General features: G+C 34.6%; 1 long non-coding RNA gene across 1 annotated transcript; it reads right to left on the bottom strand.

Moving 5' to 3' along the window:
• Positions 1-862: 862 nt before the first annotated feature.
• LOC137083625 (uncharacterized) lies at positions 863-3953 on the bottom strand. The gene is made up of 4 exons (XR_010906556.1): positions 3869-3953; positions 3500-3598; positions 3183-3229; positions 863-1141 (listed from the first exon to the last, which is right to left on the bottom strand). It is a non-coding gene; the product is annotated as an uncharacterized lncRNA (long non-coding RNA).
• Between the last annotated feature and the right edge of the window lie 2785 nt (positions 3954-6738).

The raw sequence follows: 6738 nt of genomic DNA, 5'->3' as shown, positions 1-6738 counted from the left end.
GATCTGCAAGGATTAATGTCAGAGAATCCCCAAATCCAGGTGTGAAAAACTTGCATCTTTCCCAAAAAGACCAAAATGGCTGTATTAGATCAAAATACTAAGCAAAGGGTCTGAATACTTAGGACCATGTGATATTTCATTTTTCTATTTTTAATAAATCTGCAGAAAACGTCAACAATTCTGTGTTTTTCTGTCTGTGCTGTGTGTACAATAATGAGAAATAATTACCTTAAATTATTTTAGCAAATGGCTGCAATATATATATATATATATATATATATATATATATATATATATATATATATATATATATATATATATATATATATATATATATATATATATACACTGTAAAACCCAACAAGTTACGGTAACTCAAACCATTTGAGGAAACCGATTGCTTCAAACCAATTAAGTTTTAAAACCATTAAGTATGAGTACTGAAAACTCATATACATTGAGTTAAATTAACTCATATTTTAGTGTTGTTTAAGTGTTAAAACTTATATTTTAGTGTTGTGTTGATCAATTATTAAGAGTAAACTGAACTTAAAGATTTTAAGTTAATTTTATTAATTCAGTTTGAATTCAGGTAACAAATCTAACTAAGTCTTAACAACTACATGGTTACTTAAATGGTTTTAGGAAACAGATTGCGGCAAATGGTTTAAGTTCATCAAACTCAAAGTGATTAAGTTAAGCTAAGACTAAGCACAAGCTAACATTGGTACAAAATGAAGACAGAACAGGAGGGTATTTTTAAGTAATTTATTGAAATATAACATTTACATCATAAATACAGTATGCCATATGTTCACAAATATAACTAGACAAAAAATATTAGACTTTTTCACCAAATAAAACAGCACAAACATGTTTAAAAAAGTCATAACATTTAAATAACAAAACATAAAATAAAATAAAATTATGTAAAAAGGTACGTTTCCTCAAAAAGCAAAAGCACTGTATGATCTTTAATGTACTCTAAGTGTATTGCACTGACCGAAGACTTGGCAGACATCACCACCTCATCTTTAAAGACAATCAAAGCATCCAGTGGGTTTAAAGGTAACGTTCCCTCTTCCTCCTCGACAGTAAGGATGGTGACTGTTGGCTTCTGCACCTGGTCAAGCTCCTTTTTCTATATGCATTGGAAAAAAAGTTTGTATGTCACCACATATAAAAATAACCCTTGTCAGGGCAGACACCATATTTCAATTTTCATAAATAAAAAAAACGTTGTTATAAGGAACGGATTATTGTTGATTTAATTGGGCGTGTGCTTATTTAAAACCCTGCAGTTCAATTTTGTAAAGATGTTAAGTTGTTTGTCAGCAAGGTTTAATTGGGGGAAAAACATTTTCAGGGGTGTATCAGCCGAATGTTCTAGACCTTGAATTGAATGACGAATTGAATTGAATTGAATTCAAGCGATAATGCACACATTGCAAAACATTTGTTTTTCATGTCAGTATGTCATAAATAGAAATAGGCAACAGTTTACTGTCAAAGATTTGTCGCTCACATCACGCCGCATCCAGTGTAGACAACATAACGGACTATAAGGGGCTCTTTTGTCCTGTCGCGCTGCTCACATCCGGTGTAGACAAAGTGAAACAAGACAGATTTGATTAACAAATTTTAAATGGATAATGGCAAGACATCCTTGGTGTAAATTACGTTCTTCTTTCAGATTAATATAATCAGAGCGGTATTAATAAATGTCCTGGTTAATCCAAGCATTATAATGGCAGTAAATGGCTGTCCAAAATTTGAAGCCAAAAAAAGTGCATCTATTCATTATAAAAGTAATCCACATGACTCTGGAGGGTTAATAAAGTACTTCCGAAGTGAATCGATGGGTTTATATAAGAAAAATATCCATATTTAACTCGTTATAAAATAAGAAAATAACTAGTTTCCGGCGCAACGATGACGTCGGATATAGCGTAAAAAAGCATAACAGCCACGGCGTTGACGGCGGACGCAGCGTAAAAAACATAAATGATGTGACGATGATGTCGGGCGTTGCACAAGCGTTTTGAATCACGAGAGGATATTTTTCTTACACAAACCCATCGATTTAATTCAGAAGGCCTTTATTATTCCCCCGGAGCCGTGTGGAGCACTTTTAAAATGGATGGATGCACTTTTTTGGGCTACAAATTTTGGGCTGCCATTCACTGCCATTATAAAGCTTGGACGAGCCAGGACACGTATTAATGTAACTCTGATTGTATTCGTCTGAAAGAAGAATGTCATTTACACCAAGGAGGACTTGAGGGGGGGAGTAAATCAGGGTGAACGATTCCTTTAAGCTTGAGCTGAGATTGGTTTATTATGTGTCAAATAAGCTTTTGCTGTGCTCAATGTATATGCTAATGAAAGCCTAAATTAAACGTTTTGAAGACTAGATTTTCAATGGACAGATTAATAAAATTCTTATGTGTTTGGAACAATATGAGGGTTGGTAATTTATGAATCATGACTGAATTTGTATTGGCAAGTGGACTATACATTTAAGACAACTTGAATGGTCAACTATCAGTCACTGTAACCACACCATGCATTTATGCTGGTGGCAGCTGAAAGGTTAACATGTTGCTAAATAAATGTAATGTAGTTTTGACATGTGTCCTACCTTGTGTCTTGAAAACATCTCCTGACTCTTCCTTTTAAATAGTAACAGACCTGCCAGGATCGTAGTTTTTTTATGATTCATGACAAGACTTCTTTCAACCACTGCAAATCTAGCATTGCCAATTACCTTACACCTTTACAAACCCAAGGCAACTTCAGGATAACTGCCAGTGAAAATATAACACACGAAATGTTTCTGTTTATATTAGGAAAGCCGACTATAACAACAACTTTCAAGACTTGACCAGTATTCTCCTGAAGCAATACAACATGACTTTGAATGATAGACAGACTGGACTTTGGACTTTAAGCCTTTTAAAAAAAATCATATTGCTTCAGAAGACTTACAAGTTGTGCTAAAGGACATTTATGGTCATAATTACGTTTGCAAAAATAGCAATTCATTCAAAAATTAAAATTGAAGAACAAACTTATATTTGTATGAACATTATGTAACTGTTCATAACGTTATCATTTGCATTTTGCACAGTAACGTTACAAAATTCCATTGATTTGTTCAATGTTAATTCTAACTTACTTACTCATAGAATTGTAGCCACGTTGCTGCCATTGCACCTTCGTCTTTGCTCTGAAAAGATTTAAAAGCATGGCAACAATGTGTTAGTGTGAGTTTCAAATGAGAAAACGTCATGAGAAACAAATAACAGTTTAAAATTTTATCTAACGTTAGCAAAACAGGATCTAAAATGCTCCTCAAGTCACTTTGTTCACCCCGGAGCTTCAGCTGCTTTAGTCAAATTAACTAGCATCACATATGATAGAGGAAACTCGAATTCGATTAACAATACATTTAAAACGGTTGTAATATAAGGAATGCGTGAGTTTGCATTAACGTTACCTTTTGCTTTAACGTAAGTTAGTTAACGTCACTGTGGCACGAGACGAGAGACATGGAAAGATGGCCAACTGTCTCAAAAGCCAGCGTTTATCTGTCCGACTGTGAGAAAGCACAAACATATATTTTTTAATTCCCCGCTGACAAACTGCAGTGTAAAACAGCACAATTAACTCCAAACGTGTACATTACCGTTGATAACACTGGTGCAATAGCGCATTTGCTCCTAATGTTAGATTGTTTGCTGGCTAACTTTACACACAACATTACTGAGCTGGTTAATCTTCGGATAAACATAAAAGAGTTACGAAAATAACACTGAAAACGTTCAAACATGAGCGAAATATGAATAAATAAGTTTGAAACGCTTACCTTTTGTTTTTCTTGACTGTAGCGCGAGCCGTCCTGCTGTGACTGGACTGAAGGAGGGAAAATGGTGCGGTTTTTGTTACCTCGGAAACTAACTGGGATGATACTTTGACATGACTAAATGTAATGACTTTAAAAGAGCTTAATGTAAGACTGTAGGCTTAATATGAGGTAGATTAATGTATATACTATTGTTTATTTATTTATTTTATCAGCTTTTAGTTATTTAATTGGCCATAGATGTAAAATACTAGATTAAATAAATATCTGTAACTTAAACCATTAGAGTTAAAAAGTTTTAGTAACTTATTTAGATTGAGGTTTGCTTACAATAATACATTTTTGAGTTAACATCACACATATTTGTTAAGTTGAATTAACTTTTTTGGTAACATTAAGTAAAATGAACTTATTTCATTTAGTGAATTTCACTGTTAGGTTTTACAGTGTATGGACTGAGACTGAGAAGATGGACTGTGCAGAGTGTTCTTTGGTAATAACTAACTTTTTTTTATTAACCTTATTTTTTATTCTTTCTATTAATTTACATCAGTTAGTTGCCACAACATATTTAATACATTGTTTCCAATGTGTGGGGTCACTATATATATATATATATATATATATATATATATATATATATATATATATATATATATATATATATATATATATATATATATATATATATATATATATATATATATATATATATATATATATGATTGAATTAAGCCAAAGAGTGTCAATAAAATTAATTACTGTTACACGATAAGTATTTTGTAGCTTAGCAGGTTTAAACTAGCTAAGCATAAAACTGAGCAGCAAGACATGCTGACCTGTGTATCAAACCTCAGACTGTGAACACATCCTTTTAAAGACGTCTGTCATATCCATGTAGAAATGCTGATGCCATGTCACACATATCAGGCTCTATATTATTGAATCGTTCAGCATATGATCAGATGACTGAGCTGACAACATCTATATCAGTGCCTCAGCAGGGGCTGGGAAAGGGGGACCGTACACTACAACAGGCAGTGAATAAGAGTGACTGGGCAAAGGGTGACACGTCAACCACATGAAGAAAGAAAGCACCTTGACAGGTGCCAGAAGCCCAAAGGATCAATATATCTATGCTCAGCTAACAAGCAGTTATATTTAGCCTCCAGACAAGTGTCAAAGCGTGGCTGCGTGGGCTCCCACCTGCTGAGAAACTTCAATTTCTGCTTCTCTGTCATCTCCTTCTCACCTAGCAGGAGTGGGGATAGACCTGTCGAGGCGTGGAGAGTTTGGTGCTGAGAAAATCCAGGGAAGTGACACTTTCACTTAGTAAAACAGACACACTCGATCACATGGTTATTAGATTAAAGCGCAAAAGACAATCAAAATAATATGTTGTTCATGGGGCCTTTTGTATATAATTTGCAGTCGATAAACAGCTATTAATGGGTTAATTCACTCAAAAATGAAAATACTGTAAAATAGTCCTTGTGTCGTTTCAAACCTGTAAGAACTTTGTTCGTCTTCGAAACACAAATTAAGATATTTTTGATGAAATTAAAAATGTATTAGCTTTCTGGTTCTGACCTTGTTAGTTCATCCAAGAATGAAAATTATTTCATTAATTACTCACCCTCATGTCGTTGGACACCCGTTACACCGTTCAGTTTCGGAACACAAATGAAGATATTTTTGTTGAAAGCTTATGGCTGAGAAAGGCTTCAGAAAGGCCTCCATTGGCATTCAGTATATTCCCACTCTCAAGACCCATAAAGGCACTAAAAACATTGATACAAAGTCCATCTCGCTACAGTGGCTGTACAATAATTTTACTAAGCGAGGAGAATAGTTTTTGTGCGCAAAAAAAATCTAAATAATGACTTTATCCGGCAAGTTATTGTCTTCAGTGTAGGTCTCGGACATGAACTCATGCGATAGTGGCGCTCTTCCTCTTCCGGGTCATGTATCTGAACGGTGGATATGCATCATATTCTCACGCATACGTCGAGTTCACGTCAATAACTTGGTGGATAAAGTCAGCTTTCAACAAAAATATCTTCATTTGTGTTCCGAAGATGAACGAAGGTCTTACGGGTGTCCAAAGACATGAGGGTGCGTAATTAATTAAATAATAAAAAATTAAAAAATGGTGATCTAACCCTTTAATAGCGTAGGAGAATGCTCTTGAGAGAAGAGCTTGTTGAATAAAGTTGTTATTTTGGGGTGTTTTTTGTGCACAAAAAGTATTCTTGTCGCTTCATAACACTAAGGTTGAACCACTGGAGTCACATTCACTATTTTACCAATGTCTTTACAACCTCAGAGCCTTGAAAGTTACAATAACTTTGCTGCCCACATGGACGGTTTAGAAACCTCTCGGATTTCATCAAAATATTTTACTTTGTGTTCCGAAGATGAACAAAGGTCTTACAGGTTTGGAACGGCATGAGGATGAGTATTTAATTACAGAATTTTCATTTTTGGGTGAACTAACCCTTTAAACACTCAAAAAAATCACTTTCAAATTTCAATATCATGCAATATCATAGAGTAGGGGTGTCCAAAGTCTAACTTGCCTCAACACAGCTGCCTGACAGTTCCATACCTTGTAAGACCTTGATTAACTGGTTCAGGTGTGTTTAATTTGACCGGTTGCAAAGACCCGCCCCCTTTAATTACTGTTGCTATGACCGACAAGCCACATGGCGTTCTCACACAACACACGTTATAGAGAAAATACATCGCGGATCAAACAGGACACTGACAACACACCGACAGACAGGATAGAGCAAGTTACTTTTGATATGTAACAGTCTCAACTCTCAAATGTAGAAATTTTTCAAGAAATTTAAACAATAAATACTGTTTTT

The sequence above is a fragment of the Pseudorasbora parva genome, chromosome 7, assembly GCF_024679245.1.
Source record: "Pseudorasbora parva isolate DD20220531a chromosome 7, ASM2467924v1, whole genome shotgun sequence".
Lineage (NCBI taxonomy): Eukaryota > Metazoa > Chordata > Actinopteri > Cypriniformes > Gobionidae > Pseudorasbora > Pseudorasbora parva.
Note: the sequence above shows the minus strand (reverse complement) of the source record. Positions and strands in the feature narration are given on the sequence as shown.